Here is a 27,540-nt window from a genome sequence, read left to right on the forward strand (position 1 = left end):
TAATTCCTATCACATCAGCTTTACTATATGTCATGCATTTACGAATCTGGCACACAAGATGGAGACATTTTACAGCACAATAACTATTTCTCAAGACTTTCTCTTAAGAGGAGCTTCAGAGACATGTAGGCCTATTGATTTTCTTTTCTTTTCTGTTGTTCTTTTCTTGAATTTAGGCCTATCACACATTCTCCCATAGCATTGTTTCAAGTATATCATTTAAAACGAATGATTTTCTAGTTTATGCAGCTCTCTAGCTCTGCATTATGTTGTGGATGCTTTTTACCAGGTTTTGCATTTTAGATTAATAACATAGATAATCATAATCAATAGGATATGGACATGTTTGTGCACAATCGTCTCAGTGGGCCTAAGACTTAAGAACACGTTAACTAGTTAAAATAAATTTTGCGAAACAAACCACCTCTGTCATACCAAGTACACGATCTTTAATGAGTCTTTAATCTTTAATCTCACTTTTGACATTGGTTTGGCCAGACCGAGTCCTGTGCGCGTGCTCGTGGTTCAGGAAATATGGCGGCGCTCACGCCTCTCAGTCAGGTAAAGACTATAAAAGTTTTAAATTACAGCTATTCTGTAAAAAACATTTTCAGAGGATTTATATAGATCGTGTTCTCTGGTTGTGGGAAATGATGTTACGTCATGTTTAGGCGTAAAAGCGCGGGAGTTTGTCTCTCTTGTGAAACAGGCGAAGTTATCGATTGTTGTTAGCGAATATTTCTTAGTTATGTTTTCCGTTTTGCCTCGTTGTGTATTTTAAAAGTTTCTGATAATTGATTGCTGACTGATTTGCGATTTCAAGGTCGCTGTTTTGCAACTTTTTTGACTCGTGACAGCTGTTTGTGAAGCACCTTTACGAAACAGATGTGTGTTTTTATATGATTCCTGTCAGTGAATTATTCAGAATTTTGTTCAGAAGCATTATTATTATTTTGTAATTTGTATTATGTCAGCATTCTGTTTGTGTACTTTGTCTTTAACGAGAAAAACGGTTTTTATCATCCTGTGACGTCATCGATGCCCACAGACGCCCCTTCCTTCAGATTACTATAATAATATTATTAACTATTATTATTATTAACAATAATCATACGTACTTTATACATCATGGTGGTATTTATTGTAAAATAATATGACAGATCTTTTGAGAATCACTGTGAAAATGGAAATTGCAATTAAAATCAATATTAACATTTGTATGGAAAGGATTGGTAAATACATAATTCTTGTTAAAAATGTGTGTGTGTGTGTGTGTGTGTGTGTGTGTGTGTATGTATATATATATATATATAATTAATATTTTGCTATTTGTTTTTAATTATATTGATAACTCTTTAGAGTAAGGTTCTATTAGGTAGTTATCCATTAACTAAACAGTAAGTATATACAGTATTTCTTAATATTTCTTAATGTTAGTTATTAAGATACAGCTGTTCATTTTTAGCTTAAATCCAGTAAATATTGTTAACTTTATTAGTGTATTAGAAATGTTGAAACTGACTTAGATGAATATGCTTTAGAAGTATATTTTTGTTTGTTTGTTAATCACATAGGTACCTAATTGTAAAGTTTTACCAATGTATATTTGTATTTTTATTCACTCTTTATTTCTATTTATGTAGTTATCAAGTGGAAACCCTGCACATGAGAGCTTCTACAGACAGGTAAATTCATTAAACATGACTTATATGGGACACAACTGTATAGAAATGTCTGGGAAATTACCTGTTCTATTTAAAATGGAATAAATAAAGCCCTGATATTATGAGCTCCCAGTGAAGTATAATATGAATATTTACACTGATGACGTGTTGTTCATCTTTGGCTCCTGTCGTGTTTGTTGCAGGTGGATCCGGGAAAGTTGGCGCTGCAGAAGCCACTCAGTTCTTGTAGAAATCCGGACTTTCAGACAGCACTTTGCGTCAGGTGAGGATTAATAATCACGAAAACTTTGAGATGCAGCGCTGGAACTGTTGGTGGAAAATTCCAGTTTTTTCCTCTCTTTACAGATCTGGGATCTGTCAGACACAGAGAGAAAAGGTAATGTGGATAAAAAGGTAAATACTATTGTTTGTCAGAATAGGCCTTTACACTTTCCATTATGATCTTTGCCATCTTATTGATGTCATTTATATCAAAATATACATCTGTTTGTACAATTTCACCATTGTGTTTCATACAAAGATGATAGTTCCACATTCATGAATCTGACTGAGACTGAGATTTTGGTCTAAAAAAAGATGCAACACGCCAAGATAAAACTTTTAATTATGTATATGTACAACCCGAATTCCGGAAAAGTTGGGACGTTTTTTAAATTTTAATAAAATGAAAACTAAAAGACTTTCAAATCACATGAGCCAATATTTTATTCACAATAGAACATAGATAACATAGCAAATGTTTAAACTGAGAAAGTTTACGATTTTATGCACAAAATGAGCTCATTTCAATTTTGATTTCTGCTACAGGTCTCAAAATAGTTGGGACGGGGCATGTTTTCCATGGTGTAGCATCTCCTTTTCTTTTCAAAACAGTTTGAAGACGTCTGGGCATTGAGGCTATGAGTTGCTGGAGTTTTGCTGTTGGAATTTGGTCCCATTCTTGCCTTATATAGATTTCCAGCTGCTGAAGAGTTCGTGGTCGTCTTTGACGTATTTTTCGTTTAATGATGCGCCAAATGTTCTCTATAGGTGAAAGATCTGGACTGCAGGCAGGCCAGGTTAGCACCCGGACTCTTCTACGACGAAGCCATGCTGTTGTTATAGCTGCAGTATGTGGTTTTGCATTGTCCTGCTGAAATAAACAAGGCCTTCCCTGAAATAGACGTTGTTTGGAGGGAAGCATATGTTGCTCTAAAACCTTTATATACCTTTCAGCATTCACAGAGCCTTCCAAAACATGCAAGCTGCCCATACCGTATGCACTTATGCACCCCCATACCATCAGAGATGCTGGCTTTTGAACTGAACGCTGATAACATGCTGGAAGGTCTCCCTCCTCTTTAGCCCGGAGGACACGGCGTCCGTGATTTCCAACAAGAAGGTCAAATTTGGACTCGTCTGACCATAAAACACTATTCCACTTTGAAATAGTCCATTTTAAATGAGCCTTGGCCCACAGGACACGACGGCGCTTCTGGACCATGTTCACATATGGCTTCCTTTTTGCATGATAGAGCTTTAGTTGGCATCTGCTGATGGCACGGCGGATTGTGTTTACCGACAGTGGTTTCTGAAACTATTCCTGGGCCCATTTAGTAATGTCATTGACACAATCATGCCGATGAGTGATGCAGTGTCGTCTGAGGGCCCGAAGACCACGGGCATCCAATAAAGGTCTCCGGCCTTGTCCCTTACGCACAGAGATTTCTCCAGTTTCTCTGAATCTTTTGATGATGTTATGCACTGTAGATGATGAGATTTGCAAAGCCTTTGCAATTTGACGTTGAGGAACATTGTTTTTAAAGTTTTCCACAATTTTTTTACGCAGTCTTTCACAGATTGGAGAGCCTCTGCCCATCTTTACTTCTGAGAGACTCTGCTTCTCTAAGACAAAGCTTTTATAGCTAATCATGTTACAGACCTGATATCAATTAACTTAATTAATCACTAGATGTTCTCCCAGCTGAATCTTTTCAAAACTGCTTGCTTTTTTAGCCATTTGTTGCCCCCGTGCCAACTTTTTTGAGACCTGTAGCAGGCATTACATTTTAAATGAGCTAATTAAGTGGATAAAAGTGTAGAGATGTTCCGATACCCTTTTTCTCTTCCCGATACCGATTCCAATACCTGGGCTCAGGGTATCGGCCGATACCGAGTACTGATCCGATACCTGGGTGTGTATCTGTATATACAGCTGTATAGCTCTGTGTAAATTGCTAGAATTATTTTATGGTGTGCTTCAGACTTATCCCTTAATAAAACATGAACACATACATGGTGAACTACTGTATTTATTACAGTATTTTTATTATCTGACATGAATTTGAAAGTAATATTATTAATTTTCTTAAGCGAAAAAGAACTTCAAATGCAGCCAAAAATCTAGCAATGCAAACTAAAAAAGGTATTTTAGTTTTACAATATAACTGTATAAAAAACTGCAACAAATAAGTCTAGGAATATAAAAAAATAATATATTAATCAGATAATCTCTTTACAACAAAACAAGTAAAAAACAAGCAACCGTCTAGGCATAATTATTATTATTAATAGAGAGGTATTATTACTACATAGAGACGTAGCTAAATCTACTGTAGGCTACAACAGTAACTTAATATATTGTCAATTTACTCGCCATGAAGATCTTTGAGTGTCTGTGATTATGATATGACAATTTTCTTAAATGAAACGGTAAATTCTCATGAAGTGACGGTTTATGCGTTTGTGTCCTCACACACGGCAGAGACTACAAAAAACAGCGAGCTCCCACGCATCTGCGCGCGTCACCCACAGAGATGTAGAATTTGCAGGAGTAATATTTAAATATTATTTTGCAGTTTAATATTCACAGACACTAGTATATATTCGGCTACAGTCTGGAGCCCTGCGCTTAGACTAACACGGAAGCGACTGAACCCAGCTGCGGGTACCGAATATACTCGGGAGTCGGTAACTTACTACCGGTACTACAGAGACGCTGATATCATCACATTTTTACATTTTTAGCACCGACTTGGTAGTGAAGTGCCAGTACTTGTGGCATCCCTAGTCGCCGTTTTACTGTCTGGTTGGTCCAGTCTGAAATACTGCTAAACAACGGACATACTGCTAACCACTGATCTATAATATAGAAACAGCTTCACTGTCTGTTTGCAGTTTAGAACGCGATGAGCGATCCAGTCATATATAGATCAGTGCTGCTAAAGCGTTTTCATTCCTTCTTCGCTGCTCTAAACAGGGGTTGCTTGTGGCAACACAGCACAACTTCCTGTGTTTGCAATGCATTCTGAGCAGCGAAGAAGAACCGTGCAGCAGTTAGCGGCAAAGCTAGCGGTCATAACTAGGTCTTGAAAATGGTATCGGATCGGTATATGGGTTCATGTACTCGCCGATGCCGATGCCAGAATTTGTTGTGGTATCGGTGATATTTCCGATACTAGTATCGGAATCGGAACAACTCTATAAAAGTGTAAAATTTCTCAGTTTAAACATTTGCTATGTTATCTATGTTCTATTGTGAATAAAATATTGGCTCATGTGATTTGAAATTCCTTTAGTTTTCATTTTATTAAAATTTAAAAAACGTCCCAACTTTTCCGGAATTCGGGTTGTATTAATATTGTACAGAGGAATGTAATTCTCAATGTAACGATGATAATACAGTTTATTAAAAATGATTTAAAGGAATTTCATACAATATCACTCATTTTCTTCCCGTGTTTTCATTTAAATCTCGATCCTGCAGTGCTTTTTTTGTTGTTGATGTTTTGCTATTTTAGTATAATTGAGATCTTTTATATATATTTTTTAATTTTATTTTAATTTCAGTTAAAACTTAAATGATTTTGTTGTATTTTTCAGATTTTTATTATAATTTTTATTTTTACTTTTTTTTTATTTTTTTGTACATCACATGAAACTAATATATATATATATATATATATATTAGGGGTGTAACGATACACGTATTCGTATTGAACCGTTCGGTACGAGGCTTTCGGTTCGGTACGCGGTACGCATTATGGACCGAACGGTTCGTTGGACTAATTAATTATATTTGGAAAATAAAAAATAAATTGTGAAATATAATGATATGCGTTCAACAAGGTAGCCCAATAACCCAAACGACGTAACAGGCAACGCCCCTGACACCCCCGAAGAAGAAAAAAACACCAACTTATATGTTTATGTTAGGCTACTCAGTCAGGCGCTCGCTCACTCAGTAATACGCGCTGAAGGCTCGTTGCAAAATGGCTAATGCGTTTAACAGAGCAGAAATAGAAGATCCTCCAATAACCAACAGGTCTGGTGTTTGGGTGCACTTTGGATTCCCTGTAAGCTATAATGGTGATGGCAAGAGAGTGGTGGATAAAAACAACAACGATATGTCGCATCTAGGTACACCAGCGGGAATACAAAAAAAAAAAAACCCCCAGCGGGAATACTTGAAACATGTCAATGTAATTGAGCCCCGTTACAATATTCCTTCACGAGCCCATTTCAGACCGACCGTAATTCGTGCTTTGTTCCAAAAAACATAACCCCTATAGAGAACCAATTGAGTAAAAACACACTCAATATAAAGAGTTATAGAGTTCCATATAAAAAGTTACATCTTTGTATTTGTTCATAACTAATATAACATTTTCATTTTTTTTTATAAGGAGCCGTTTTTGTTTTATACAGTATGCTGCTAAGAAAACACCATAGAAGATGGGTAAAGAATAGCTCCATCATTGTTCAATGTAAAAACAAAACAAAAAAAACATACTTTGTTAGTTTTAATAAATAAAACATTTTTTAAAAATCAAGGAAATTTATCTGCCAACTTTTTCTTTTTGCTGTATTTAAAACGTACCGAACTGTACCGTACCGAACCGTGACACCAGTGTATTGTATCGAACCGAACCGTGAATTTTGTGAACCGTTACACCCCTAATATATATATATATATATATATATATATATATATATACTGAAAATTTTCAATTTTCAATAAAAAATATGCAGTACATTAAAAAAATATAAATAATTAAAATGTAACATTTGTAGAAACAAAATATATTTTTAATGTTTTTGCTTTTAGCTTCTGATAACTTTTACTAACACTGGTTTAACCCTGGTTTGCGACCTTTATTAAGGGTTTCTTCGCTGCTCTGAGGCTGGTGGCTTCTGCTCAAGGAGGAAGTGATGTCAGTCTAAATAGTCTGAGCCAGAACTCTGCACCCATCCCTAAATTTGTGAGTGTTGGCCCTATAGATACCTGATCTGAAACCTCATCGACCCACGTGTGTTCACCTGTCAATTTGATTTGAATAACATGTGTATGAATAATGATGCTTTGTAAGTAACACTTGTATGTGTCACATGCTTTAAATATCTCACTGTCATCCTGTTTAGCACGGAAGCTGATGTTGGCAGTTAATCGCTTGTGTTTGCATGCTGATTTGTAAGTTGTTTGGGTTAAAAGCATCAAATACATGCAAATATCCACAATGCCATGTGTTTTTCTCAGAGAGACGCCGACAGCCCGTCCCTGAACATCACGACCTCTGCTGCTGATTCCCGCTGGACAATAAAGGTACAGAATTACTGGATTTGTAATGAAAAACCTATTTAAATAGTCTCAGATTTTTCTCACCACAAATTGTCTTGTTTCTGTTGTGCTTGGCTTCACCAGCCGGAGGATAAAGCAAAGTATGATGGGATATTTGAGAGTCTGTCTCCGATCGGTGGGCTGCTGTCAGGTGATAAAGTGAAACCAGTCCTAATGAACTCAAACCTGCCTCTCGATGTGTTTTAATTCATACATTAAATTGAGCAATTTTTAATTATTTTTATTATTTTTAAATTTTTTCCGAACTTTCTATTCATCAAAAAATCCTGAAAAATAAAATGTATCAAAATATTGGGATAGCAGGAATATTTTCAACATGGATAAAAAAATCAGAAATGTTTCTTGAGCAGTAAATCATCATATTTTCATGATTTCTGAAGATCATGTGACACTGAAGACTGGAGGAATGATGCTGAAAATACAGCTGTGCATCACAGGAATAAATTACATTTTACTATATAATAGAAAACATTTATTTTAAATGGCTATAATAATAATTTTCAAAATTATTGTTTTTGTTGGTACTCTTGGTGAGTGGAAGAGACTTCTTTCAAAAACTATTTTTAAATCAAATGTAATAAATGTAATTTAAAATCAAATCAAACACCAATTTAAAAAAAAAAAGTATCTAATATAATATAATAAAAAGTACAGTATTATAATGTTACAAAAATGACCAATTCAAACTGATGCTGAATATTAAACATATTGTTAATATTTGACATACTTTATTATGTTATAGTTTAGATCTTTAGTATATTCATAAATGAACTTCATGGTTTCATAAATGTTTTTTATCGACTTCTATATCTCTGTTTTGTAGATTTGGGATCTCAGTGACATTGACAAAGATGGACACTTGGATAAAGAAGAGTTTTCAGTGGTAAGTCAATTAATGCATCCAACAAAATGCCATGTGGTTCATTAGCAGTGATGTGATCGAACCTCGTTCTGAAGCGTTTGTGCTCCAGGTTCAATCATATCAGTCTTGTTGATGAGAACTTATACTTTAAATTTGTAGCATTATTTTCACTGTCCAATGTGTAATATATAACACAATCTGGATTTGTGGGTGTTATCATCAGTGACAGGAGGAAACAGGCCAGTTGCTAAAAAACCAGTGAGCGAAATCCCAATGCTCACTTCATTTGCTTTTTTCAGGCCAGGTCCAGCTGCATTCTTATCAGCTCCTGGAGCTCTAGTCCTCATTGACTACAATAATAATTCACAGATTTGATGCAAAATTCACTTTTACATGTTGTTCGAACATAATGCATGTGTTGGAAGTGTTTGTACACATCCACCATAAAATGAAAAAATCCACTGTTTCTTTTTTCTTTAATCCTCATAAATAATATCCTTTTCTCAAATTAAGCCGTTCTCAGCTTCTTGGCTGAGTGATGTCACACAGACCCAGGCTCCTCCCACGATTGTTTGATTGACATGAGCGTTTTACCTTAGCCCCGCCCCCCGAGTGACTGTCATCAGTGCTCCATTGTTTCACCGCAGGAGCAGATGAAGATAAGAATGACTCGTAAGAGATTGAAGTGTTTTGTTGTTGGATGTATTAATGAGCATATTAGGCATCATTTACTTCAGACATCGCTGAAAGACGCAGTGGATTTTGTTTGTTTTTGAAGGGAGTTTTAGTTAGTCAGTAAGAAGCTTGTCCAAAACCCAAGATATTCTCATTCAAATGACTTTCATCGTAAACTTCATGATTAGCCAGATAGCAAAAGAAAATGAACCATTTTAGGTTTATGGACTGTGAAGTTTTTTGCATTTATGTGCAAGTGTGCATGCCTTCTGAAAGGAATATTACTGTACTGCATAAACATATAGAAAGCAACCGGAGTAATTATAATACTCAATCCAAAAATAAAGCTTAATTAAAATATTAATATTAGATGAAAAACGTTTCTAGTTTTAGTTTAGTTTAACTTCAAGCACCAAAATAACTGGAAATAAAATAAATAAAAACTAAAAACTGAACTACAACTAAAATGTATTAATTAAAAACTGCAATAAATAATAAAAATGAAAAAACACACACACACACATATTTATATATGCATATATCTATCTATAATAAAATAAAAATGAAAACTGAAAGTATATAATTTAATAAAATCAAACTTAAAATATGAAAAAATATCAATTATACTGCACAAAATGATTTCCCTTTGTACCATTTTTCCATAAAATCTTTAAACTCTACATCTACAAATTAATAAATTATGTTATATCTGTTTTCTAATGTTTTTATTCAATTTATGAAGGTGCTGTAAGTTGAATTGTTTTATATATAAAATTGAACAATACTATGCTATTTTATTTTACATGCAACTTAGATTTTGTTTAATTGTAAAAAAATAAATAAAAATAAAATTTGATGCATCTATTGTATCTTGCATGCTTTCTCACTGACCCGCCTCAAACTTATTGGCTAACATGCATTTATGTTCATAAATATGATCTTTCCAACATGACCTGAATTGCGTTATGCGATTATCTCAGACAGTGTCTTCTGGCTGTAAATTGCAAATTTGGGTTGATGCGTATAGAAAATTCACACAATGCACATAGTACACACATTGCAAAAATGATAAAGCCCTGGTTTAACGTTCTGAGCAATTGCATTTGTTATGTTACACATTCTCCTCCTTTCATACTTGGGTTCACATAGTTTTTGTTGATTTGCACTACCGCTGACACAGAGAGAGCTCTTACCATGTTTGGTTAAGAAACATCTTCACAAACTGTCTTTTCAACTACACAGTATTATTTCTGTCCTACAGTCATTTATATTATCACAGAAATACTGGGTTAAAGTTTATAGTTCAGATATAAACATTGATGTCTATATTGTAGCGTTCAAAATAGAGCAAATCCCCTTTTGAAAGGACTGCGTTTCAAATAGCGGTCGTGTCGAATGCACTGTTTCACCACTAGGTGGCGACAAGAGACTTAAAAATGTATTTGTCAATGAATGAATTTTTCATTCAAGAGAATCGTTCAAAAAAGCTGATTCATCCAGTAATGAAACAAGTGAAGTAGGTCTATGAGTGAATCAGTGATTTAAACAACTTTTTCATCATTCTAATATAAAAAATTGGGGTCTTAAATATATTATATATACATTACAAGACAAAAGTTTTGATGTGTAATGTTTTTAAAGTCTCTTCTGCTCACCAAACTTCATTTATTTGATCCAAAGTACAGCAAAAACAGGAAAATTGTGAAATATTTTTACAATTTAAAATACCTGCTTTCTACTTGAATGTATTTTAAAATGTAATTTATTTCTGTGATGCACAGCTGTATTTTCAGCATCATTCCTCCTGTCTTCAGTGTCACATGATCTTCAGAAATTATTTTAATATCTCGATTTTCTGTTCAAAAAAACATTTATTATTATTATGTTGAAAAGAGATGGGTATAATTTTTTCAGGTCTCTTTGATAGAAAGAGATTTATGTGAAATAGAAGCTTTTGTTATAAATGTCATCAATTTAAATCAATTTAAAGAATCCTTACAAAATAAAAGTATTAATTTATATACTTGTGATAATGATAATAGTAATAATAATATAAAAAAGAAATGTTTCTTTAGCAGCAAATCACCATATTATTATGATTTCTGAAGATCATGTGACACTGAAGACAGGAGGAATGATGCTGAAAATACAGCGGAGCATCACAGAAATAAATTACATTTTACATTATATTCAAACAGTAAACAGTTATTTTAAATTGTAAAAATATTTCACAATTTTCCTGTTTTTGCTGTACTTTGGATAAAATAAATGTAGGCTCTGTGAGCAGAAGAGAATTAGAAGAAAAAAAAATCTTGCCGTTCAAAGACTTTTGGACTGGTAGTGTATATTAAAATGTTTCAGATTATATAATAATAATTCATTCAGATTAATTAGACACTTAATTAGACTGCAGCAATAACATTTGGTCACACATTATTTTATTTAGTTCAGAATCGTTGGAGAATCGTGATCTCTCAAAAAAAATCGTGATTCTCAGTTTATCCAGAATCGTGCAGCCTTACCCTGGAGCCTTAAGTGTACATTTTTCAAAATTGAGATTTATACATCAACATCATACAGGAGCGGACAATATTTGGTCGAAATACAACTATTTGAAAATCTGGAATCTGAGGGAGCAAAAAAAACAAATCAAAATATTGAGAAAATCACCTTTAAAGTTGTTCAAATTAATTCTTAGCAATGCTTATTACTAATCAAAAATTACATTTTATTATATTTACAGTAGGACATTTACAAAGGACATTCATGGAACATGATCTTTACTTTATATCTTAATGATTTTTGGCATAAAAGAAAAATCGATAATTTTGACCCATACAATGTTTTTTTTTTTTTGTCTGTTGCTAAAAATATAGAGACTTAATACTGCTTTTGTGCTCCAGGGTCACATATATAGTTAGATTTCGGGTTAGTTGCGTTTAATTATGCCTAATTTACTGGTATTACTATAATAAATACTTGTGATGTGTAACAAGGACACTGTAAAATAAAGTGTTCCCAAAGTCATGTGCATCGAGATCCTCCATGAACCACTGAAAGAATAAAGTATAAGAGTCAGTCTTAATTAAAAACTTGTACAATTAATTTAAAATACGCTGCCTGGCTACAAAAAGTCGCAATCTGGATTTAAATAAGCAAATACTTAGTCTAGGATCATTATTGCAGTGATGAGAATGTTTCTGTTAATTCTTTTAACACTAACTCATGCAGCTTTTCAGTTCTCAAGCAACTATGTTGGAAGATGTCCATAGTCTAGGATGATGAAAGCAAATATTTATTTTCTTAAAAATTATTTGCAATAAAAATTGAAGAACGCACATAGTCTGTTTTGGTTTCATGTTGCCTGTAGTTCATGTCTTTATGCTCAGGTGATGGGAACGTAGATATTACATGCCAAACTTCTCATGCACAAAACTTACTAGCTGGAAATATAATGAAACCTAAAACCAAAATTCAAATAAAAATGAATTCAAACTAAATGGTAATGTTTAATAAAATAAAAAAAAAGGACATAACAAAATTACAAAAAACGTAAGTAAAATTAAATCAGATTATTAATAAAAAACTGATATATTAAAAAAAAGTTTCTGCATGTACGATTTCTACAATATCTTGAAATCTGCATATATGAAATTATAAATATTGTCTATGAAGTTTTTTTATTGCTTTGTTCTATTTCAGTGTTATGATGTTGAATAAATAGTTATTTTGCTTTGCAATAAGAATATGCTTGTACAGTGTGTTTGCTCGGGCGCCTCCTAGCGTTCATCCTGTGTACTGCATAATTATACACATGTACTGTAGATGACAGACTATGACTGTCTCTTACGTAACATGATTTTTCCAGGACAGCAGCAGTATTGTTGGGTTGGTTGAGCTGACGGGAATCAAGGACCTCGATGACATCAACCAGGAAATCTCCCAGATGCAGAGCTCAGAGAGTTCATGCACGGAGAATTATAACCATACCTCTGGCATTTCTCTAGTTACTTATTTAGCTTTCTTTTCTGATTTTTGGTGCATAGTGAGAAACGCATATTGGAGACAGAAATCAGGCAGAAAGAAGAAGCCCTATCCCAGAGGAATAGCAGAGTGCAGGTGATTCTGGTCTGTGCTTTGTCCCATGTGTTACAGAGCCAAACAAATACATGTCACTTAAACACTGATTTGAGTTTATTATATAATGTGAGAATGAAGAGAGCATGAAACATGAAATGTTATTCACACACTGCTCTTTTCCATGCATTTAAAGAAAAAAGGAGGCTCAAGACTCTGTCAAAGTGTCTTTAAAGTCCAGCTATGCTTGTGTGCAGGAGGCGCAGAGAGACCTGGAGCGTGAAAACGTGGGCCTTCAGGATTTGGAGCAGCAAAAACGGGACGCTCAAGAGCCAAACTGGAGAGCACGCTGGACGAGACCAAGAGCAAGTGGCAGGAGGAGAACGCCAAAGTGAGACGCGCTCGATTTGAGTCCCCATAGAAAACAGAACAGATTTAAGCTTTATTATAGTTGTCTATTTATAGCACTGACCATTTTTAATGAATGAATTATGATTTAATGAAAATTAATGAATAAATGTTTTTTATTTTAATTTCTTTGTGCATTTTTTTTAAATGTACATTTTATTAAAAATGTAATATTTTAGTTATTTTACAAATTTCCGTTCACCAGGTTTTTTTTTTTCATTTATTTTCATATTTTTGTTTTCAATTTAGTTTCATTTTATGTGCTTTTTGCCGTTTTGTATTAATTTCTGTTTTTTATGTATTTAGCTTAAATGTTTTAAGTATGCCAATTTAAGCTTCTTTCAGTTTTTACTTAAGTTTTTCATCCAATATTTATATTTCAGTTTTTCTGCTCTTTTACCTTTTTTAAAAATAAAATGTTTATATTTTAGTTATTTTATAAATTTCCATCCACCAGTGTTATTTTTTTAGTTTATAGGTTTTCACAGTATTTAATCATATTTTGAGTTAGCATTTATTTTAATATTTTTAGTTTTTAATTTTGTGTCTTTTGCCAGTTGTATTAATTTTTTATGCATTTAGTTATTATATTTATTTTAAGCGTTAGTAATTTTAGTACTTCAACTTTTTTAAAGTTTTTAAAGTTTTTCATCCAATATTTATATTTAATTTTTTCTGCTCTTTTGCCTTTTTAATATTTCTGATTAGCTTTGATCTATTTTATTCATTTTGTTTTAGTTTTAATAATTTGAAATGATGGGCAATTGTGGACTAAATCTATTTTCAATTAAACATTTTTCTAAATATAACTAAATATGAACTACATTTGTCAAAACACAAACATGACTAAAGTAACACTGTTTCCATTATACAGGCCTCCCAGTGTTGAAAACCTGGAACAATTACATTGCCATTTCTAGGCTTTGAAAAAAACATGGAAGTTTAATCATGAAAACTATAAATAAATGTGATTTTTCCTTGTAATGACGGGAAAAGTTGTGCTAGTGGGTTTGGAAACCCCGCCTATCATTGTGTTTCCTGTAAACATGTGTTTACAAATGCATTTGAAGTCGTTTATTAGCTGTCTTAGTAAAAACCTTGACTTTTAGATTACAGTAATGTAAATCTCCAATGCAAGTTGTATTGGAATAATGCTTAAACTATGAAGGACATATGGTTTGAATGTGTCTAAAACAAGCATGTCAGCTCTTATACATCAGTGTCTGAATCCTTCACAGCGTTTGATCGTGTGTGTGTGTGTGTGTGTGTAGATCACATCGCTGCAGACGCAGATCTTGTCTCAGGAGTTAGACGTACAGATGCAGGAGAAGGAGCTGAGCAGAACGAAGACGGACCTTTACTGTCTGGAGCAAGAGGAGCAGCGTTTGGACGAGAGTCTGCATGCTGGGAAAGCCAAGCTGGACAGCATCCTCAAACTGCTGAAGACATCACAGGACGAGATGGACCAGGTCACACACACCAGCACGAATCACACACATCGATCGATCAAACACGCGGTTTCCACTCGGCGCTCTTCAGGTCATACAAGATTCACACGCTTCATTATGCCATCTTTGTCAGACTCCTGTGACTTTAAACATATTTTATGGACCCTTTAGTTACTTGTGATAAAATAAACATTAGCTGAATAAAATAATATATTAATATAAGATTTATAATTCATTTTGTGTGTGTGTGTGTGTGTGTGTGTGTGTATATATTAAGGCAAAGTAATATTTCAAATGTTTTATTTAGTTTGTTAATTTGATAAAATTACTAAAACTAATACTGAAATAAAAAATTATAAAATAAATATATAGATGTGTTTAAAACTTCTAAAAGTGACAAAAACACAATACAAATTTGCTGAGTATTTAATAAAAATTCTAAATTATATTTCGGTGATACTAAAACTGCACATTTTATTGACAATGTTTTGACTTTTTGTCTTGTATTAATCTTAAATGTCAAATATAGTTATTTTTTTGTACATTTTTGTAAATTTGTTCTTGCCATAAAGAGTTTAGGATTTTAGTCTGACTGAAAATTATAAATAAATATAAATCCACTGCACATTTTATATCAATAACACATTTCACTTCAACCTTTCAGAGAGCAATGCTTATGCATTCAAAATTAAATACCAAATGACACTATTCCTGAAAATACTTTTTAAAAGACATTTGTGTCATACATTTTTTTTTTTAATAATTGCAATACGGCAGTAACAGTGATGTTAAATTGAGAATTCTGTTATTTATTTAGTTATTTTTAAAATATGTTTTAGCACCAATTTTTTTCAAATGACATACTTCCAAAAAAATATCGATTTAATTCGAATAACAACATTTCAAAAGGAGAAAAAACTAATAAAGAAATAAAAATAAAGAAACTGCAATATCTCATTTCCACACATCAAACACCTTGCGATACACAGTGTAAAAATCAGTCAGTGAAATCCAAACTACATAATTTTTTGTAACCCCAGTGTACAGATAGCTGTGATTTATTTTAAAAATACATAAATGTGACCCTGGAGCACAAAAGCAATCTCAAGTCTCTGGGGTATATTTGTAGCAATAGACAACAATACATGGTATGGGTCAAAATTATCAATGTTTCTTTTATGCCAAAAATCATTAGGATATTAAGTAAAGATCATGTTCCATGAAGATATTTTGTAAATGTCCTACTGTAAATATATCAAAACCTAAATTTCGATTAGTAATATGCATTGCTAAGAACTTCATTTTGACAACTTTAGATGCAAATTTCTCAATATTTCGATATTTTTGCACCCTCAGATTCCAGATTTTCAAATAGTTGTATCTCAGCCAAATATTGTCCGATCCTAACAAACCATACATCAATAGAAAGCTTATTTATTCAGCTTACATATGACCTATACATCTCATTTTCGAAAAATTTAACCTTATGTGGTCCAGGGTCACAATATTCTAAACTTCTTTCTTGACGTGCCTGCAGTAAAATGGTGTAAAGTGAGTTGTGAACGTGTTTCCTCGGTGAGAGCTCAATAAGACCATCGAGCGCTACAGCAAAGCTCTGAGCGACAGCACGACCAGCCTGACCGTACTGGACCAGATCTTCGCTGAAGAGAGCTCCACTGCTGACGCCAAGGTCAGGGGTCACACACGCTCCTGTGGACTGAAGCACACCTGCTTTTGAGAGACACACTTGAACTCCTTTTGAGCAATATTGCTGGTTAATGTTGGCATCAGCACAGACGGAGGGCCCACGACTGATTTAAAGTGTCCAAATAGAGATGTGTTACCTATTCTCAGTGGGAAAGTGCCCAAGCTGCATTGCTCAAAAAAAGTTGCCCCATGTCTCTTCAGTCTAAGGAGGTTTTCCAGGTTGTTTCAATTTGGGTGGACCTGAGTAAAACCAAGCAAATAGTAACCAGATTTACATATTTAGCTGTTTGTGAAATGAGATTAAAGAGCTACATGGTTCACCGTGGTCAGAGAAATACCTGGAGTTTTTAAAACTAAGCTTTTAGATTCATTTTATTCAGCTTTTAGTTGTGTATATTATAGTCATTCATTTTTTTTTTTGAATTACTAAATGTTTTTAATTTTAGTTTTGTCCTTTTTTATTAATTTTTAACTTATTTCTATTTATGTATTTACTATTTCAGTTTTAGTTTGAGTAATTTTTGTACTTCAGTTCGATGTCAAAGCAACATTTCTTATTTTCACTTGAGTTTTTTTTTATATTAAAATAATATATATTTTAATACCAAGTTTTTAAACTAATAATTATGATATTTTATTTCAGCACTATTTAAATTAGTGAAAATGATTTTTAATAGTTTTTTTTTATCTAAATGAATTAATACTGATGAAATCTTGATCTAAAGACATAAGACGAAGCTTTTAGTTGCATATTTTAGTTGTTTATTTGTAGCAATGAGCATTTTTGTGTAAATTCTTAAATGTTTTTTTTTTATTTAAAGTTTAAATTTGATGACATTTGGTTTTACATTTTCAATCATTTAGTTTTAATACTTGTTTAGTGCTCATTGTAGTAATTTCCTTATCATTATTTACACAGTATTTATTAATATTTTCTACAAGCTTTTATTTTTGTAATATAATTTTTTATTAAAATTATTATTATTTTATAAAAATTTAAATTTTAGTTTAAATGTTATTTAAATTTAAATGATTTAACTTGATTAAATTTAATTATTTAACTTTGTATTTAAGTTTTAGTAACTTTAGTATTTTAACTTAAAAATAAATTATTTTAGTTATTTGCCAAAGTAAGATTTCTATTTAAAATATTTAGATTTTATTTCAGTTCAACTCCATTTAATTATTTATTTTTAATAGTTTTTGTTAGCAATAACAATACTACAATTAACTAAAAGTATATGCCATTTGGAATAAATTAAAAGAAGCTTATCTTTAATTGGATAAATTAAAAGAAACTTTAGTCAAAAGTAATAACTTATTAAGTGATAATAAGTAAAATGACAGTCAACACTTTTCCGTCAGTAAAAACCTGGAATTTTTACATTGTGTTTTCCAGTCCTCGAAAAAAAAAACATGGAAATGTAATCATGGAAACTATTTAATTGTCTTTTTATCCAGTTGTTACCTTATCCAGTAATAATGAATGATGGAAACTCAGGTTTGGAAACTCTGGCTATTTACTGTCAACATGTTTCCTGTTTGTTTTACTAATTGAGGAGTCATTAACTTAGTGCCTTAGTAAAAACAAAGGGTAAAGACAGACACTATTTTAACTTTAGAAATCACTTTTACACTAAAACACCTCCTTGAATTTTGAATAATCCTTAAGTTGTGAAGAAAATGTGTTTGGTCTTATTATGTTCGTCCTCATTTAAAGTAACTTCAGCTTGGCCTTCCATCGAAAGGTTAAAGGGAAACCACACACACGTCCCTCTGAGTGCCTTTACTTGTGTTATTGTTCATGTAATTACTCCTCACACTGGCCTACTGTCAAACGCTTGACTCTTTCTGTCATGTCTGACGTCAGATGATCCAGCGCAGGAAATGAAGACGGCCTCTAGAGCTGAACGATGCCCTCTTCATACACATTACAATGATAATATTTTCCCCGCAGTCTGAGGAGCAGAGCAAACACGAGCTGAATGCTGTGTGTGTTTCAGGAGGATTCATTGGTTAAGTCCAGGATGCCTATGTTTAACTCTCAAGGCCTAAACATAGACCCCTTCCAGAGAGAAGACCCCTTCAATAAAGGTGGGCTCTTGTGTGCCTTCATGCATCAAACACATTCAGTTCACACTCAATAATGGTTTCTATTCTCCTGTTGTCATGCAGATTTTGGGATGTTGCATAAAAAATGCTGGATGGAAAGACCTAGATGCACATATATCTCACAATGATCAGAAAAAAAGTCTAAAATAGAAGATGATTAAATTAATCAGGCATACTTTTTGATTAATTAAATTAAACCATTTCTATGGAATCCAGAAAAATGTAAATGCAAACTCAAAATTAGGTAAAAATGAAACATATTTAAAAAAAAAAAAAAAAAAAAAAAAAAACTTTTTTAAAATAAAATCTTTTTTTTATTATTCAACTTTTTAATTTTTTTTTTTTTTTTCATGATTTTAGACATACTTTTTGATTGCAAAATGTATTTTTTTATATGAAGCCAGAAATGTGAGATATAAATTCTGAGTTGCAAGAAAAATAACGAGAAAATGTTGCACGTATCCTTTTTATTTACTTTATTGGTGCAAATAAAAACGTTATTGTGTGATATAAACAGAATTCGGAGAAAAAAATCTGAATTGCCAGATTTTATATTGCCAGAATTTATATTTATATCAGAGTTTATATTTTGCTAATCTGACTTTTCTTCTAAAAAAAAAAACAACAAAAAAAAACAGAATAGCAGATAAAAAAAATCCAAATTTTTGGATTAAAAAGATTTGAGTTTTGGAGGGTTTTTTTGTCTGTCAGAAAAAAAAGATGCTTGTTTGTTTGCAGGGTTAACATTAATTGATATTTTATCTAAATGTAATGACAGACATTTAAGTGTGACTTCTCTTGTTGAGGCTGGATGTAAGAAAGAAGTACTGATGAAATGATGTCTGTGTATGAATTGTTCTCCAGCTGATGCGTTTGGAGGAGATCCGTTCCTGCAGAGCGACCCGTTCAAAGACCCTGATCCCTCAAGTCAGTTCAAGGTAAAATAAAGAAATCCTGGGAATCTGAGGCCATGTTATTACTTTTTTCTGCATATTTATACAAATCTACCATGAAAAATGATTGTTTTTAAATGAGTTCCAGTTTTTCTTCAGGTCGTGAAATGCAAGTGTATTTTCATGCTCCTGTCGTTCTCACACAATGCATATTTAACCTGTTAAATGTCTGGGTCCACTTGCCATTACATGTTTTAAACAGTAATATCTTAGTCTGAACCTTAAGTAATCTTGACAAACTATATATCATTGGAAAGCTCGAAGACTTTAGTTGTGATATTTGCTGACTGATTTTTGAAATATTCTACAGAGCAACTGTAATTTATTAATATGCAAGAAAAATCTGTAGAAATCTTTATTCATTTTCATGGAGAATATTCAAACGATAACAAAAAGGTCTAAAAGTGTTTTGAATATATAGAAAAAACAATAGATTATCCTTTTTTTGATGCATTGTGAACTATAGCGCAAGTCCATGGTTCTCGTAGCAAGTCTTTTATGTGTTTTTTGAGGTTGAATTGAAATCGAATACTGCCATACTGACCCTTAATACTTCTAGTTGTGATGTCTAAATCATAAATATTGAGAAAAGTATGTAAAAACAATGTTTCAGGTCACTCAAACCACTTATGGAAATGAAGGCACATTAAATGGTCATCTAGTGGAGAAGCTTGGTACTGCGCCCAAAACAAAATCTCACTGAAAGCTCATTTTTTGAGACATCAACCTCAAATTTGGAACATAACTTGTTAGGAATTTTGGTTTTGATTTTCTATCAGTTTCAGAGTGAAACATGTTTTGTAAAATATGTATAAAATATAAATATTTAAATTATAATACTTTATATTTCCATAAACTTAAACTTCCATAAATTTTTTGTTATATAATCTTTACAACTTTTTTCACTCCTACAATAATCTGCCAAATGTCTGCTTTTTTTAAAAAGAGATCAACCTTCAAAAAGTAATTCATATTTCTATGATGGTTTTATGTTTTATTATTGAACGTCTGCATCTGGTACAGAAGCGAAGTCTAAGGCATTTGAAAAGTAGCTCAAATAAGTGAAAGCATGTTTATGGACAAGTTGAAATCGGTTCGTTTCAATTAAAAGTCAGTCTCCGTTGATAAAATAAATAAATAAATAAAAATCGATGTAGATGTACATTTTTCTGATCAAAAGTTTGATTTAGATTTTTTGCATTTGAAGCGTTAAATCAAACACAAGTAAATTCTTCTCCTGGAGAGCTTGCATGTTGCAGCGTGTGAGTTGATGTTTTGGCTAATGTTGTGAGAAAACATGTCGGTTAGTGCTCTGTCATTCCCATGATGCCTTGTGGTTTCTCTCTCTCTGTCACAGGCCAGTCCCTTCAGCAGAAGAGTCAGCCAGACATCGATGGGTCCCAAACCTAAAGAGTCAGGTACGGTGTGCATTCGGTCACCTCTGATTCACTAACCGTCTTCATTATTGTTCATCAAACAGATCACGGTGTTCAGGAAGTCAGAATAACAATAGATTACTCCTAGATGAGTTATTAAACTAGGCTAGTATTCAAAGTACAGCACCAAAAGCTTGGAATTATTCAAGATTTTTTGATGGTTTTAAAAAGAAGTTTGTTCTGCTCGCTAAGGCTACATTAGTTTGATAGAAAATACAGTAAAATTGTGAAATATTATTATAATTTCATATAGCTGTTTTCTGTGTGAATGTGTGTTAAGATGTAATTTATTTCTGTGATTAAAGCTGCATTTTTAGCATCAGCAAATCAGCACTTTCTGAAGTGACACTAGAGTAATTATGCACAGAAATAAATTACAGTTTAAAATGCATTCAGTTCTTCAAAACTGTAGTAATATTTCACAATATTACTGTTTTTACTCCGTTTTTGATTTAAGAAAAAAATTAAAAATAAAGCCTTGGTGAGCAGAAGAGACTTTCAAGAACATTAAAAATATCAAACTTTTTTTTTTTTTTTACTAGTAGTGTGTAATCATTTGACACATCAAAAAATGATCTGTTTAGAAATAAAATACGGTAAGTGATGTTGCGCCACACTTCTTTTTTGTTTTTTGTTGTTGTTCATCATCTCCTTATCTTTTCGTCTCTTCGTCTGTTAGAGGAAGCTAGTTGGTCTTCTTAGTACCAGAGTGATGCATGATTCAGAGAGTAGATCAAAGATAGAGTCGTAAGAACTAGCTTTCACACAAACACTCAAGGAACTCTTCAGTAGTGAAGTTAATGAAGACAGTGGAATAATTATAATTATACAGGCTCATGATGCAGCTTTCAACTGAGGCCTACAAGTCTTCAATAACATAAATCCTTTTTTTGGTTGGACACAATAATAACATTTAGTGTATATATGTGTGTGTATATAATATTTTAAAACTGGGCAATAAACTGTTATATGTTTCAAAATATGTTCACGTATATGTAATGTGTACCAATATATTATAGTTTTTGGCATTGGAAATTTAATAAAATATTCTATTATCCTAGCCACATTTGCATTGGGTCTAAATGTAGGCTACTGTAAGGATTGGAAATGTATTTTCTTGCCCATTTTGAAGTATATTTTGGTATATGATGGGTTAAAACACAAATATTTCTCACACACACGTCTTAGGTTGATGGGGTATATTTTAAGGAATAGCCCGAAAACACATTATATGGGTCAAAATGATCCATTTTTCTTTTATGCCAAAAATCGTTAGTAATATGCATTGCTAAGAACCTCATTTGGACAACTTTAAAGTTGATTTTCTCAATATTTAGATTTTTTTGCATCCTCAGATTTACAAATAGTTGTATCTCGGTCAAATATTGTCCTCCTAACAAACGAAACATCAATGGAAAGCTTATTTATTTTGAAAAATTGACATTTAAGACACTTGGTTTTGTGGTGCAGGGTCACATATATACAGTGCTGCTTGAAAGTTTGTGAACCCTTTATAATTTTCTATATTTCTGCGTTAATATGACCCAATTCGTCATCAGATTTTTGCACGAGTGCTGAAAGTAGACAACAAGAACCCAATCAAACAAATGAGACGAATATATTTTCTTTGTCATTTATTTATTGAGACGGATTACCCAGTGTCACATTTCTGTGTGGTGTAAATGTATTTGTATTCCATGATTAGCTGCTGTGAGTCATGGCACAAACAAAGGAGATCTCTGAGGATCTCAGAAAAAGGATCACTGAAATCTCTAAAGAGTTTGGTTTGGTTTGGTAACTTCTAAGCAACTAAAGGCCTTTCTCACATTGGCTAATGTTCATGAGTCCACCACCAGGAGAGCACTGAGCAACCATGGGTGCATGGTGCATCCAAAAAGACCATTGCTGACCATCTGCAGATTGCTAAAGATCATGTGGACAAAAGAACACACTGCAAAATGTCATGACACCTGTCCGAGAACTGAGTCTCAAGAGAAACGTGGCCATGCAGTAAGACAAGGACCCCATGTACACAAAGGATGGTTAAAAAAGGACAAAGTTAATGTTTTGGAATGACCGAGTCAGAGTCTGGACCTTAATTCAATTGAAATGTTGTGGAAGGAGCCGAAGCAAGTAGTTCATTAGAGGAAACCCATAACACCACAGAGCTGAAGTGGTTCTGTACTGAGGAATGAGCTAAAACCAATACAAGATGCTGTGCAAGACTGATCGGCAGGTACGAGAAACGTTACTTGCAGTTATTGCTGCAAAATTGGGTCCCACCAGATACTGAAAGCAAAGACACAACACACAGAAATGTAACATTGGAAATTAAATGAAAGTAGAGTAAATGACAAAGAAAATTATTTTTTTCAAAATTTTTTGATTAGGTTCTCTTTGTCTACTTTCGGGACTTCGGAAAATCTGATGATGAATTGGGTCATACTTATGCAGAAATATAGACAATTTTAAAGGGTTCACAAACTTTCAAGCAGCACTCTATATATATATATATATATATATATATACAAACACACACAAACACACAGTGTTGGGAAAAGTAACTTTTAAAAGTAATGCGTTACAGTAATATGTTATTACCTAAAAAAATAACTACTGGTGGTAGGCCTACTTCGTTACTTTTTATGGAAAGAAATGCATTACTTTGATGTTAGCTTAATTAATTAACTTCAATTAATTTCAGAAAAATATTTTATTTATATATATATATATATATATATATATATGTATGTGTGTGTGTGTGTGTGTGTGTGTGTGTGTGTGTGTGTGTGTGTGTGTGAGCACAAAACCAGTCGCTGGGGTATATTTTTAGTAATAGCCGAAAAAAACTTTGTATGGGTCAAAATGTACAATTTATCTTTTATGCCAAAAATCATTAGGATATCAAGTAAAGATCATGTTCCATAAAGATATTTTGTAAATTTCCTACCATGAATAAATCAAAACTTATTTTTGGATTAGTAATATGCATTGCTAAGAACTTCATTTGGACAACTTTAAAGGTGATTTTCTCCGTATTTAGATTTTTTTTGCAGCCTCAGATTCCAGATTTTCAAATAGTTGCATCTCGGCTAAATATTGTCAAAATACAATACAAACCAGATTTTCAAATAGTTGCATCAATGGAAAGCTCATTTGTTCAGCTTTCAGGTGATGTATAAATCTCAATTCCAAAATTTTAACACTTAAGGTGGTCCAGAGTCCAGACTATATATATATTTATGTATGTGTATGTATGTATTTTTAAAAAGTTGAAGTCAGTGTTTGTTTTGAGGCATTGCCTCAAAATTTCCTGTGACTTGATTCTATTAATAGTGCTTTTACGTACACGTTTAGCTACAGGCCTTTCCGAAAATAGTCCCGTCTGAACAGGGAACGCTTTGTGGCTAAGTCTAACGGAAAAGCGTCAGGAATCCACACAGCTGTCTTCTCTCTCTCTGTGTTTCTGCCCTGCTCTCGCTGAACAGGTAAACTCTTTCTGCGCATCCCGTCGGAGGAAGCGGGGTTAATTTATGGGAAGCATGCAGACTGACGTGCTCCTGAAATAACTCTTTTGACGGGAACACTAGAGAGTGTGTTCGGAGCTGTTAGTGGTCTCACACTTACAGATGCGTTAAGGAAACTCGCACGCGTTTTACTAGCTCAGCTTTCTCTCAGCAAACATACCCACTGCTTTCCTGTGCTGTGTTCATAATTGGGTCATTCTTGTTGTAAACCTTGTAATTTTAAGAAGCATTTCGTTTGACAGTAAAGGCATTTATCATGTTGCTGTTTCAAATAAATGCTGTTCTTTTGAACTTTCTGTTCATAAAAAGATGCAATCCCTCACACTATCTATACTTGCTAAATATGAAAGCTTATCACAAGCAATGTTTCGGTCCATTGACCTTCATCAGGCGTATGTATATACTATTAAAGACAAGAATAATATCCAATAGAAAACACATCATTAAAAATATCTATGACTGTTTCATAACGTTGTCATTAGTTAATCAGAAACATACGTCACAGATGGAAACCAAAAAAAGCTGCAGATGGAAAACAAAACCTGTGCTTTTGAGGAGCTGGAAGTCATGGAAAATGAGAAACACTGGCCACATACAAGCCTCTCTCTCAAAATAGCACCTGTGTTTGCGCTGCACTGTTCAGCAAACGCACAGAACTGAGCATTTACAGTGTATTGAAGTGTGTTACTAGATATTTCCATCTAATCATTTGCTTGTGCTTTCCCTCTTTCATAAACAGACCCTTTTGCTGTGTCAGACCCATTCGGTAGCGACTCTTTTGGAGGGAAAGGTGGTTTCGCTGATTTCTATCAAATGTCAAAGGTATGTTCAAAAGAGAAATCTCCTATAGTTCATCCAGATCAATGCAAGCTCAACTCATTTACACTAATCAACATGCATATGTGAAACTGAAGTCGTTGTAAACGAATGGCATGCTGCTTGTCCTGTTTTGTAGTATGCATTATGCACATAATACTGTTTATGAGCTGAACTGTTTATATTCATGAAATATCTGATTGATCCGCTCCATTTGTCAAAATGTAAATTATACAACCAAAACACATTGCATGGATCACCGTATCCCACAATGCAATAACCCCGACCTCACCTTCCATTTCAGGTGTGATGCATGAAATATGAAATGATCTTTAAGAAAATTTAAGCAAGAAAGCAAGATTATTTATACAGCACATTTCATGCAAAATGATAATTCAAAGTGCTTTGCATAAAAATGCTTTTGCATTTTTTACATATCATGAAATGATTGCAAAAGAGGTATAAAAAATAAAAGCAAAGAATAAAATAGTTCCTTAAGTGTGTAAAATGAACTGATATTGATAAAACTGACATGCAAACACATGCAATTAATGCAATGTTCATATAGTGATCCAGCATAATTCAGTGCTCATGAGTGTTCATTATATTTGTCATAGTTTCCATTCAATGCTATATAAATAAAAAAAAGTTTAATTTTCTCTCCACAAATTAAATCGGAGTAGAAAGTCTTAAATGCATAAAGTCACGGCATTAAGCGTTAAAAATAAAAATTATCTTGCTTAGTATTTTTGTCTTGTTTTCCAGCACAAATATCTAAACATCCTTAGATCAAACATTGCATTTATACTTGATATGCAAATACTTGTGATTAGTTTTTTTTGAACCCATTGGCAGATATTTGTTCTTTTATAATTATAATTTCACTTTATTTTGATAAGTTTCACATAAAACAAGACTTCTTATTCTATGGCTTTTTGCTCGTCAAGCACATTTACATTTGCACCAAAGAACAAGACAAAAACATCACCTTACAGTGTGTTCAAAGGGTACCGAAGTTGTGTTTTCAAACTTTGAAGTGTTGCTTATAAAACAAATTGTGTTCCTTAAGTTTTCTTAAAAAGTCTTGAATTTATCTTCATAAAACCTGGAAAAACCCTGATCTATGTTTTCCCAACTGTGACGACGTCCGCTTTTGATAACCCTGAAGATGTAAAAGGCTGTATATACGTTGCAGTATGCAGTAAGCACTTATTTTAGTGTGTGATTATGGATCAGTGTAGATGCAGTGTTGTGATTTGTGTTGTTCTCAGAGCCGAAAGCTGACGTACTCGCTGCCTCCTCCCAAAAAACCTGGGCCGCAGAGACCAGCGCTGCCTCCTTACAGTGAGAAAGATTTACTGATTTAATTATCACATTCATCTGATGAGCTTGAGTGTGTGTGTGTGTGTGTGTCTGTGCGCATGTGTGTGTGTGTGTGTGTGTGTGCGTGTGTGTGTGTGTGTGACTTTATCTCGCTGGTTTTATTATGCAGTGAAGAAGAGTGAAATTTAAATGGTTTTTGTGTAACAAAACTGTAATGATTACATTATATGTTTATATTGTTTATATTGTAATGTAATTCAAATGGATTGTTATTTATATGCTATACTTGTAATTATTAATATTTTTTAATTAGCTTTTTATACAATTTTAGTTTAAGCTGTAGCACTTTTGATTTGTGCTTTTGTTTTTTGACTATTAATTAAGAGTTTCAGAATTTTAGTACTTAAGAACTTTTTTAATGAATTATTTCAGTTTGCTGCCAATGTGCCACATTTGAATTTTATTTATTTGTTTAATTCTGATATATATATATATATATATATTAGGGGTGTAACGGTTCACAAAATTCACGGTTCGGTTCGATACAATACACTGGTGTCACGGTTCGGTACGGTACGGTTCGGTACGTTTTAAATACAGCAAAAAGAAAAAGTTGGCAGATAAATTTCCTTGATTTTTAAAAAATGTTTTATTTATTAAAACTAACAAAGTATGTTTTTTTTTTACATTGAACAATGATGGAGCTATTCTTTACCCATCTTCTATGGTGTTTTCTTAGCAGCATACTGTATAAAACAAAAACGGCTCCTTATAAAAAAAAATGAAAATGTTATATTAGTTATGAACAAATACAAAGATGTAACTTTTTATATGGAACTCTATAACTCTTTATATTGAGTGTGTTTTTACTCAATTGGTTCTCTATAGGGCTTA

At 32.9% G+C, this 27,540-nt stretch overlaps 1 long non-coding RNA gene across 1 annotated transcript; it reads left to right on the forward strand.

Annotated features, from left to right (window-relative positions):
* The first annotated feature begins 12,851 nt into the window (after nt 1-12,851).
* LOC132095705 (uncharacterized) lies at nt 12,852-25,387 on the forward strand. The gene is made up of 4 exons (XR_009422482.1): nt 12,852-12,958; nt 18,483-18,573; nt 20,902-20,962; nt 25,247-25,387. It is a non-coding gene; the product is annotated as an uncharacterized LOC132095705 (long non-coding RNA).
* The last annotated feature ends 2,153 nt before the right edge of the window (nt 25,388-27,540 follow it).

This window comes from Carassius carassius, chromosome 20 (assembly GCF_963082965.1).
Source record: "Carassius carassius chromosome 20, fCarCar2.1, whole genome shotgun sequence".
Taxonomy (NCBI): Eukaryota; Metazoa; Chordata; class Actinopteri; order Cypriniformes; family Cyprinidae; genus Carassius; species Carassius carassius.